The following is a 12,600-nucleotide window of genomic DNA, read 5'->3' on the forward strand; positions in this document are numbered from 1 at the left end:
AAGCAACGGAGATCTCCGTTGCTTATTTTAAAGCTGTCTCGCCATGTTAAACCCATTTAACATAGCGAGGCAGTGTTGTTAAACAACGGAGAAAGAAGATCTCCGTTGCTTTTAGTCTCGCTATGTTAAATGAGTTTAACATGGCGAGACAGTTTAAAATAAGCAACGGACATCTCGCTGTTATTTTAACTGTCTCGCTATGTTAAACTCATTTAACATAGCGACACTAAAAGCAACGGAGATCTTGCTTTCTCCGTTGCTCAACTCTGATGTACTGCGCAGGCGCCGCAGTACATCAGAGCTGCCGCGATGCCAGACATCTGCAGAAGGGCAGCAAACAGGCATTATACTATGCCATTATTTAAGAAAAGTAATAGTTTCTTTTCTTAAATAATGTCATGGTATAATAGCAATAACCCACTTCTGGGTGTGGGTAATGCTAATTACCACGGTTGGCTTTGTTTGGTTCCTCGGGCTTCGCCCTCGGGACCAAACCACGCCAACCGTGGGTAAATTTAGCATTACCCACACCCAGGTGTGGGTTATTGCTATAATACTTATCTCCTATCTTTATTGTAACTTGCTTGACACTAAATAATGCCAATCATTTTGCAAACACTGCTTGACTGATGTCATCAATCAGTTTATTTAACTGAGTCTCATTTACCAAAGCCTGTATGGCATCATGTGGTGTCTGTACTGTAATGTCTTTGGAAAAAGCTGTTATATTTTCAGTTTGTTTTAAACCCTAATAAATGGCCAAAAGCTGCTGAATGCACATGTGATATCCCCTCTCAACATGTGTCATTTTCTACTGAAAAATGTAATGAGGCATAAAATCTTTTCCATTCTAGCATCAGAGACTTGAGGCCACTCCTGTAAAAGCACAACAGAGAGTGTGTTGGCTCCAGCTGCTGCCTGCAACACAAAGGGACGTATTAAACTTGGAGCTACTAGTTTTGTAGCCTTGGCCAATGCTGTCTTTAAATCACCAAAAGCTGTATTTTCCTTTGGTCCCTACTCCAGAAAGGGTGATTCTTTGAGGCTAGAAATCATGTAATGACATGAATTGTACCTTTTGACTTTTAACCTTAAAGGGACAATCCCAGGGATTTTTTGTTTTGATTCTGATCTTTGTTTTCATTTTCAGTCTGGCTTTCTGGGCATGTCCCAACTTTGTCTGCAGGGGTTGGGGGAGGGTGCTTACAGGAACCTTCAGAAGTGTTAGGCAGATTCCTTCTCAAATTGCAGTTGTACTCACAACAGCCCTCAGTCATTAATTAGTTTCAACTGTCCTTTTATCCTCAGAGAAACTAGCTTTTCAGGAATGTTAATGATCTGACTTGCTAATACCCTGCAGGAAAGCATCTGAGCAGTGCAAAGTTAAAACACTGGCAAAGAGTTTTCAGTTAATTTCATATTTTATTTTGTGCTGAATTCTAAATGCTAGCTAAGTGCAATGATTTTATGACACAAATGCCTAGCTTCTGTAGAAAGCATCTAAAAGATGCAAGTATCAAACAGTAGTAGAAACAGTCGTGTTTCTTTTTTCATGTTCAAATTGATCTCAGAATACTAGCCGTGTGAAGGTTTTCTTACCTGCTAATAGCTCTGTAAAAAGGCATATGTCTTTTAAAGGGTTCAAACATGAGTAGACAGTCTTCAGTTCCTTTTGTTTTGTAGTCTACATTGTTCATATAAACTCAGAAAGCTGCTAGAATAACACAATTTGTGTTACTGTGCATTTTCTGAAGGATAAGAAGTCTGAGCTCAAATATATGTCATTATTTAATGACTTTCTTCTTCAATGATTTGGAGGAAAACTTCACATTTTATGAAGAACAGTCCAAAAACATCCAATGAAAATTTGAGCATTCTGCAAAACTCTGGACAGTGGAGAGGTATGACACACTCATCCATTCCTTTAATTTCATATTTTATTGTGTGCTGCTCTCATGCATTTCCTGCTATACATACTACATGCTACATACTGCATGCTACATGTTGGTGATTTATTGGTTGCACTGTATGATATGCTCTTAAGCAGTTTTATTTCTCTTTCTACCTTACAACTGTATGCATTATTCGTATTTGATTCCACTGTTATCTGTAGACAAGTAACTGAAATGATACAGTGTGTTTTCTTTTGTCATCATTCTGTCTGTATTGCCTGAGTGGCTAATTCCCTGTCTGACAATCCTTAGTCTTACATGACACTTTTCAAACTGCTGTTGCTGTTCCAAGTTACTCACAAGAAGGCAACATTAGGGCAGTGACACAGCTAGTATCCCACCCTCTTCACTACCTCATACTCTAATACCTTGCCCTTCATGGCAAATCAACACAAGATAGATCACTTTCCTTGTATGTGTGCTGTGTCATGACTTCATATAGGTTCATAGGTTTATACTAGGCTATCTGCCCTAAGGCATTTATAAGCCTAGCCCAAAGTTTTGTGGCTTACTCCACCCCTTATATGAAAAAATACTGTACCCATTAGTTTGTTGTGCCTCTGTCCAGCAGTGACAGAGAGATGATTCCCGGGGTAAACCTACGATCTCCCATCCACAGGTCAAGATTTCTCTTGAACAGAGCCAGCGAGGTGCTCTGCCTCACATGGACCGGGATTTTATTCCACAGCATAGGGAGTCCCTGAGTGATAAATCTATCCCTCCAGCACGTCCTATTTATATCCGTGCTAAGGTTTAAGTCGCTTGCTCTAGTGGTTTTGGTGGATTTGGATTTTTTGAGGTGGAGCATGTCCATTAATTCCGGGTTGGACATGGCCTTGCATGTCAGGCACATGTCACCTCTGAGCAGACGGTATGCGACTGAATAGAGCTGGAGTTTCTTCAATCTGGCAGCATATGACAGATTTTGGAGTCCCTTTATCCTTTTGGTGAGGAAATATTGGGGTCTCTCCAATTGCTGCAGATGTCGGGTGAGATACATCCCGAATGGGGCATTGTACTCGATCATTGGTCTGATAAGTGAAGAGTAGAGGGGAACAATGACCTCACTAGCTCTGGATGTGAATCCCTTCATGATCAGGTGGGCAATGTAGAAGGTCTTTCTAACCACTTTAGCAACGTGAGTGTCAAAAGAAAGGCCACTGTCAACCCGGGTCCCCAGGTCCCTGATAACCTCTTCTGTGCTTAGTGGATTGCCACCTATATGGTAGCTTGGGGTTACCTTGTTTTTCCCGAAGGGTATGACTATACATTTTTTGGCGTTTAACTTCAGGCCATGGCTCTGGCACCAGCTATCTGTTTCCGTGAGTCCCTTCTGAAGGATATCCGTGTCCGCTGCACTTTCCACTATGGCGCCCAGTTTGCAGTCGTCTGCAAACTTTGTCAGCCAAAGTCCTCCCATGTTGGCCTGTACTTCTGAGAAGTAGATGCCGAACAATAGGGGGCCAAGGACCTAGCCCTGTGGGACACCACTTGTGACCGGCTTGGAGTCTGACATAGCGCCAGCAACTCTAACCCTGTGGGTTCTGTCCTTAAACCAGTTTGCAACCCATCTTGTGACATATGGGTTTACATTTAAGCTGGTAAGTTTTTCTACAATACCCGAGTGGGGTATTGTGTCGAAAGCCTTTGCAAGGTCAAGGTAGGCTGTATGGACTGCCTTTCCCTCATCAATGGCCTTGGTGACTGTTTCGAAGAAGTCGACCAAGTTCAAAAGGCATGATCTGCCCTTGATGAAGCCAAACTGGGTCGGGTCCAATGTCTGCAAGTCCCTATATCTTTGTTTATGAGCTCCATTATGATCCTCTCCATAGCTTTGCAGACTAGACTTGTTAAGCTTATGGGGCGGTAATTACCAGGGTCCGTAGAGGCACCACCTTTGTGGAGTGGGACCACAGTTGCCGTACGCCACTCCTTGGGCATGTATCCTGTAGTAAGGCTGAGATTAAACAGCTGCCTTATGTGCGGGTTTAATTCCTCATTTAGCTCGTGTAGCACACAGCTGGGGACACCATCCGGTCCCATTGATGCTGTGTTTTTAGCTTTAGAGAGAGCAGCTTTCACCTGCGCATTTGAGATGTCTGGGAGGCTACACTCTGCTGGGATAGTTATCTCTCCTTTAGGGGAGAGGGGTGAAGTTTGCACTGAACCTGTCTGCCAGTATGTTGGCAATGTCTGTGGGTTCAGTGATTTTTGTATCATTTTGGACTAATTCTGAGCATATCTGGGAGTTTCCACCCAGGTTCCTAGCATAGCTGAAAAAGGCCTTATGATTGTCCTTTGAATCCATGGCAATTTTTCTCTCAAAATTGGCCTTAGTTGATTTTATGAGTGCTCGTATTTCTTTACTAATAATGATCAGGGGTGACTTCCTTTTTATGGATTTTGTTCTATCATGTAATAGCTTTCTCCTCTTATTGTAAAGTTTGTTAATGGCTGGGGTCCACCAGACTGGACGTTTGCCCTTTGTGGAAAGAGTCTTGGTTTTATTTGGGATTGCCTGATCCATGCAGTTCTGGAGGTGTTCATAGAAGGCATTTGTAAGGGCTTCTGCAGCTTGGGTTGTGGTTTCCACTGGCTCAAAGGCCTTGAAGGATACCACACCAGTCTTGAGTAGTGTGAAGTTTGCTTTAGAGAAGTTCTTCACTGTGGTCTTTTTTGTTTGGGGTGGGGGCGGGATGTGGATTTCCAGTGAGATTAGTTTATGATCAGATCTCACCAATGAGGGATATACTTCCGGTGTGGAGCATTTTGTCCCCATGTTTGTGATAATGAGATCTAGTATATTTTCTCCTCTCGTGGGAACAGTGACTAGCTGTTCCATGGCATTTGAATTTATGAACTCCAGGAACCGTTGGGCTAGAAAGTTAGGGCTTGAGTAATGTTCCCAGTCTATATTCGGGTAGTTGAAGTCATCCAATATGATGGTGTTTGGAGATACATTTATACCCTCCAGTGTCTTCAGGAAGGCTGTGTGGGGTTCCTGAGTTTGAGAGGGTGGCCTGAAGCATGCTACAATTTGTAGAGCAGTTTTGCCTATGGTTAGTTGCACCTGGATGGTTTCCGAAGCTTCGTGCGTTGCCACCAACCTGGAGGTGTGGGTATCCTTTATGAATATGGATACACCCCCTCCTTTTGTGGTGTGGTCCGGGTTTTGGGTATATACTACTTTTGCACAATTATATACAGTGTCATTGTAGGGCTGCCACATCTTCTGTTGCTGAAGTGGGATTTTTGTATGAAAATGTGAGATTTTGTATGACAAGCCACACCTACAACCAGTGCAAATGACTGGACGTCAGTTTACTGATAAAATAAAAGCTCATTTTTTATTAGAATTTGATTTATTTATGCTGTTTCATATAATATTTGCATGTTATAAAGACACTATAATGGATTTATGCATGTACTGAAAGAAATGTAGAAATGTTTCTGTCCTAAAATTCTCATTCTCAGCAATTTCTTGCGGGATCATTGAAGTATTTCTGATTCTGATATTTGACATTTTTGATGTTTTTTCACAGGACACAACTGCCAATGCAGTGACTGTCCTGCATAAAGTGGGACATGTGATGACCCTGTGTTACTGACATTACTGAAGGTACACAGCACACGTTGGAAACCTGCTCTCTATAATAATGCTGGTCAGTGCTGCAATATAGCAAAAGCAATGTCTTTCGGCTTTTCACGGTTAGGGGTCACCACAGTGGAACTCCAGTCTGCTAATGATTGGCAGCAGATTTTTATGGTGCCAAGTTGCCAGCCCGACACCCATCCTTCAAAGAAGGCACACCCATTCATGCACGCACCTACCTGCATGTCTTTAAACATCACTTGACCATGGGGAAGACATGCAGACTCCACACAGAAGGCACTCCAGTTGAGAATCGAACAGGAGAACCTCTTGCTGTGAGGCGACAATGCTAACTGCTGCACCACCATGCTGCAATGTAACCATTACTTAATACTGTACTACCTGTCATTCTGTCTAGATCAAAACTTCTCTTTTCAAATGAAGGGTTACATTCTCACTTTGTTATAGGGGGGTGTTAAACATGAGGGTCCATCTTTCTTCTGACTGGATTTCTGAGATTATACAACATTATATTCTTTAATCAAGTGTCAATAACTGCATAAATAAATAATAAATGTACTTGAAACAGTGCAGCCATGATCTAATACACATGCTAGTCCTGATCATACTATGTTGTGCTTTTCTTCCTTTTGATTGTCACTCTCTACTACAAAACAATTGTCACGTGCTTCATCAGATTGTTAGCTTTGTCTAGCACTGATTTTTTTTTTTTGGTTATGCCTAATATTTATTTATTTATTTATTTATTTCCAGTTTGATTACCGGGGAAGTCTACTGGGCCCAGACAGCTTGTTTTCAGTGGAGGCCCAGGGAGAAAACCTCCATGAACCAGATTACAGTAAAGATAGCAGTCCAATAAAAATAAAAGTACAAGTCCAAATCTGAGGTGTCAATGTAATAAAGTTGTGAACCCTCCCATATTATTTATTAGCTATCTAGAGCATTACATATCCATTTTTAAGCCATTTGTTCTTGTTTTGGCATTATGAAAAGGACACCGTACACTATCACATGCCAATCAACAGTTTTCAGCCTCAGCTGTGTAGCCCCCCTGCATTTCTAGGGTGTCTACCACAGACACACCTTTAAGTGTTCTGTGAGTGTTACTCCAGTAAAGTGATTTACATATTTGTCAGTGGCGGCTGGTGACTTCAAATCACAGGGGGGCTGCAGGAGACCGCTGAATGGGTGGGGTCAAGGGAAAGTGGTGTGGTCAACCAGAAAGGGGAGGAGCTATGCACAAAACCACAAAAAACTAACTTTAATTAAATACGCTGCTCTGGGTGGCAAACCATCATTATGAAAGTCCAATCAAGACAAAAATAAGTGTAGAAGAATAAAAATATTTCAATGCATTGGCTGCATGACAGCTTACTTAATATCTAGATGGAAACAAAAGGTTGTGAGGCATGAAAAAATAAATTACTTTTTAAATACATTACTGGAATGCCAGTCAAAATCAAGTATAAGAAAAACCAGAAGCACTCAACTCAAACCACTTCTCCTTGCACTGCAGTTGTAATATATAATATATTCAGCTTTATTAAAGTACCAAGTAACATGCTGAAAGTAGAAATCTATGTGATGCCTCCATTTGTAAAAATGTTTCTTATCCAAAAAAGACCTGCTGCCTGACAACTTGTTTCATGGGGAAAACATGATAAAAGTAAAAAATGAAAAGCAAACAAGAAACAAGCTCAAGATACATTGCTTAAAGGATTACTGTACAAGTTATGGACCACACATGATTGGCATTCTGTTTAGTTTACGGGTAAAGTCTGTAGAGGTGACTGGAAGTCTCCAACAAGTGTAATGAGCTTTTTAAAATAATGGAATCCTGTCCTTTAATACTCAAGGCTTATACATTATCTAGTCAAGTATTCTCTGCATGGCAACAACAGAAAGGCTTTCAATGTTGGCAATTCTTTAACAGTATGCTTATTAAAGCTTACTTGCATCTTACGATCTCAGACAAGCTTACCTTATGGTCATTAAAGCATTGCTACTTAAACACAGAGCAACAGGCACTTTGAGTAATAAGCATAAATCAACAGTACAAAAATATGACAGAAACCAGACCATTCTGCAAAATCAAGGACAGATGAAAAGCCACTGTAGTACTTATGCAGTGTGTCCTCCCCATCCAAGGTAGATACAACTACTCCTTGCCTTGCTTGGACACATCCAGAGTCACTACATGGGGGAGTGGGGTGCAACAAGCATGTCACAATTTGAAATCTCTCTGGCTGACTGTGATGGCCCTAACACATTTGTCATACCTCTCAACCTCAAGAGCAAGAAATCTGGACAAAGCCATACACAGAAGTGGGACAAAGGCCCAAAAATAAGGACAATTTTTAAATATTGCTCTAATAAACTTAGAAAGATAATAGAATAGGTCTTGCATTAGTATGAATTTTCTGAAGGGTATAAAATCTGAAACTCAAATGTCTGTCATTTTCTAACTTCAGTCTTTAGTGATTTGTCACTAATTTGCCAAAAAACACAATTTTATGAAAAATGGACCAAAAATGTGATGCAAAAATATAAAATAGACACACAATACAGCTGCTACCTGTCAAAGAAGGGACACTTTAATATTAGTACTGCTACCTTGAGCAGCTGACAAAATAAAAGAATCTACATGCATTTCAAGTAATCTATAACTTTGATTGTTACAGTTATTTCTTAATTGTAAACCCTCCATGTTTTCTTCCAAAATTGCTGTTTTGCGGAGGGATTATTAGGGGGAAGAGCAACATTTTGAGCCAAAAATTGGGGACAGTTGAGAGGTTGGCTATGCCTAATTCTATAAAGCAATTTATTTGCATGTACCTCTCAACCTACTAATGCAGTAAATCTGAACAAGGCCAAATATATTGGGGGCACATATAAACAGTACTAAAAATTGCTCTTGTATAAATTGAGACAGTTGATAGAACAGCTCTTACTTTAACATGCATTTTTCTGAAGGTTATGAAGTCTGAAACTTATTATTTAGTGACTTAATTCCTAAATGATTTGCCAGAAAACTACAAATTTTATGAAGAACAAACCAAAAATAAGAAGCAAAATCTATTCATTCTTTGAAAATCTGGACAGTTGGGAGGTATAGTTCAGCTGGGCCTGTCTGAGTTTGCTGCCCTTCCCCCCTGACAAAATAATGGTTGAATGGAGCCTCTGCAGCCATTCCAATGAACCATTACTTGGCTATTTCACTCCATTTACCATAAACACTAATGTGCATACTGCTTTACTTCTATGATGAGTTGGACTTCATTTGAAAGTTTTATTTTGTATTTTACAGCACAAACACTAAGTCATCTGTTAAACAAAGCAATGCAGTCTCACAATGAAAACTTAGCATTAAAACTTCTCTGCCCTTGAAACTCACATTCATTGAAACAGCATTGAAACCCACATTCAAAGAAAATACATTTTGCCAGTGGCAGATAAAGATTAATTTTGGGCTGTTTTCAAATCATAGGCCCCTTGCATATGAAACATACATGTGCTTTTTGATACACCTTCCTCACTGTACTAAAATTATATTCCTTGTACAATACAGTACACTTGTTAGAGGGTGTTTTAAATTTGTTTTGAACATTTTTCCAGTAAGCAATGAAACAAACCATATGCACCCATAATGGCAAAACTGCCCAGTTGAGAACATTTATCATAAAAAAGTCTACTCAGACTTCCACAGTCCACCATTATTAGTAAATATACACAATTCTACAGTCCACCATTATTAGTAAATATGCACAATTCCACAGTCCACCATTATTAGTAAATATGCACAATTCTACAGTCCACCATTATCAGTAAATATGCACAATTCTACAGTCCACCTTTATCAGTAAATATGCACAATTCTACAGTCCATTATCAGTAAATATGCACAATCTCTGAAGTAAGTCATCTAAATAATTCCACATTAAAGAAATCTGTAACTAATGAAGCGGTTGCTGCTAGCAATCACCTTTATATTTCATGGTTTCATCGAAAAATAAAGTGTCTGTTGCCCCTCAGGAATAAATTGCCTATATTACATTAAAAATGATAAGCTAGTAATAATATTGCAAGAGGAAATGGATGGCAAACTGATAACAGACTCATAGTTAGTATCTTCACCAAGGAGAACATTCTCAGTACGGCAGCATCCACCACTTGTGGGAGTAGAACCCACAGTCTTCTGCATCAAAAGCAAGCATACAACCTGTTGTGCTATAGTATTAACTAGGCAAAGCACTAAACTTCTATTCCCCTGCAGCTCTCAGCTCCTTGTAAAATCTACTCAATACTCAACTGCATCTCAACTTCGCAGCTCAAGAAAACTGGAAAAAGCCAAAATGTATTGGGGGTCAAAAGCCCAAAAACCAGGGACACATTAAACATTGCTTGTATAATCTTGGAAAGTTGCTAGAATAAAATGTTGTGTTGCCACCATACATTTTACTGCCAAGGTCCCTGAGCAAAAAACAGTCAGAGTAACATACCACTACGCCACATCAGCTGCTTTGTAAAAGAGAGGAAGACTGAAACTTAAATGGCTATCATTTAGTGAATTCAGTTCTCACCATAGCTGTCAACCTCTTAGTACAAAACACCTGGACAAACCCAGTAATGAGGGAATACAGCCCTCAAACATATTCAGTGAATTCAGTTCTTGCCATAGCTGTCAACCTTAGCACAAAACCTGGACGAAGCCAATAATGGGGAATACAGTCCCAAAAATAGGGACAAATTTAAAATATTCATCTTATAAACTTAGAAAATTGCTAGAAAAAAAGGTTGTGCTACTATGTATTCTGAAGAACATGAAGTTTGAAATTCAAATGCCGGTCAATTTTACTGCTGACAGAACAAAAACAATTTTCAGCAGAGACCCAGGGATTAATACTGCAGACACGTCTTTGTAAAATGACAGGGCACCAGAGCAAATCCACACAAACACAGGGAGGAGATGCAGACTACACACAGAAGGCACCCCAACCAAGAATCAAACCAGAAAACCTATAGCTGTGAGGCAACAACACTACCAGTGCACCATCAAATATGCAAGGAATTAAACATTCAGAAACTTGAAGTCTGAAATTCAAATGCCTGTCAATTTTACTGCTGACAGAACAAAAACAATTTTCAGCAGAGACACAGGGATTAATACTGCAGACACGTCTTTGTAAAATGGCAGGGCACCAGAGCAAATCCACACAAACACTGGGAGGAGATGCAGACTCCACACAGAAGTCACCCCAACCAAGAATCAAACCAGAAAACCTATAGCTGTGAGGCAACAATACTACCACTACACCATCAAATATGCAAGGAGTTAAACATTCAGAAACCCTTAAGTCTGAAATTCAAATGCCTGTAAATTTTATTTAACATTTTTTAATCAGGACAGTCTGACTTGGAACAAAAAAACAATTTTCAGCAGAGGCCCAGGAAGAAATAATGCAGACATGTCTTTGTAACATGGGAGGACACAAAAGCAAACCCACACAAACACAGAGAGATGATACAGACCCCACAAAGAAGGAACCCCAGCCAAGAATCAAAACCAAAAACCTGCAGCTGTGAGGCAACAATACTACCAGTGCACCATCAAATAAAAACAAACCCATACAAACACAGGGAGAATATAACAGACCCCACAAAGAAGGAACCCCAGCCAAGAATCAAACCTGAGAACCTGTAGCTGTGAGGCAACAATGCTACCAGTGCAACATCAAATAAAAGCCAACCCACACAAACACAGGGAGAAGATAACAGACCTCACAAAGAAGGAACCCCAGCCAAGAATCAAACCTGAGAGCCTGCAGCTGTGAGGCAACAATGCTACTACTACACCATCAAATATCAAGCATTGCAACATTTACAAACCACAGATATTATGAGGAACAGATCAGATCGAATATGAGGCAAAAATTTGCAATTTTATTTACAAATGGTGGTGGGTAGGGAACTCAAGTCTTTAACACCTGCATACAGGGTACAGGGTTCAAGCCTGAGGTATTCCCTACCACACCACCATGAGCACCTGGGGCATTTACACACACACACACCATAAAGTCAATCCAGTATAAACATTGTAAAATAAAAGTAAAAAGCACCATACACTTACCTGTCTGTTCTCCATAATATATCCAGCTAATGTACATCCTGCCCGTGCAATACTCCAAAGACCTGTGAGATCCCAAGCAAAGCTCCTTCCCGACGACGAGACTGTCCTGTTGCAGTCTGGACCTGACACATAATCCCAGCGAGTCTGTGCACTTTAGGATGTCTCCTTGTGTCCCCCTATGGGGACTGCCTGGTGCATGCACATAGACAGACAGTAGTCGGGACTACTGCGCATGCACGAAGTCCATGAAATTTAAAAATTTTTTATTTTGAGGGGGCTGCAGTCCGGCAGCCCGATGCCACAAGCCGCCCCTGATATTTGTGTGACATCCTGGGACTCTGCTCCAACCAAATTAAGTCATTCATGTCAAAGAGAACAGTTAGCTGTACTTTGAGATCTCTTAAATCTCAAAGTTTTGCATGTCTACTGTTGTGAGTGTCTAGATATGCTATGTGAATGTCATGTCAGCCCCTTTTACCCATACCCTCATCCATTGAATTCTTCTCTCTCTGCTGGGAATAATCCTATACTTTGAAGACATCTCTTAAAGGTATCATCAGTTTTACTTTATAACCCTTCGGTATGCTCTCCAGGCACATCCACCATGTAATGGCTGTCTGTTCACTACCCACGGTAGTTGGCTTATTTTCCCATTAATGGTGCTGCAATATAGCACAAGAGAGCTATAAACTCCTGAATCTGCCACCCTTCAGATGATATATGTTAAACTGTGGTCCCATTTGCCAAAGGGGTGTTAGCTCAGATGGATGCAAGGATCTTGTGTGTTTGTTGAAAATAGCAGTGGAAATTCATTGCTCAGCTGCAGTAACTACACCGTTTTGAATGTATATAGTTTGAACTATGTTTCGACTTTCTGTATGAGTGATGGTGAAATCTGCACATTAACA

The sequence above is a fragment of the Protopterus annectens genome, chromosome 2.part2, assembly GCF_019279795.1.
Source record: "Protopterus annectens isolate FY-2018-M chromosome 2.part2, PAN1.0, whole genome shotgun sequence".
Classification (NCBI taxonomy): Eukaryota; Metazoa; Chordata; order Ceratodontiformes; family Protopteridae; genus Protopterus; species Protopterus annectens.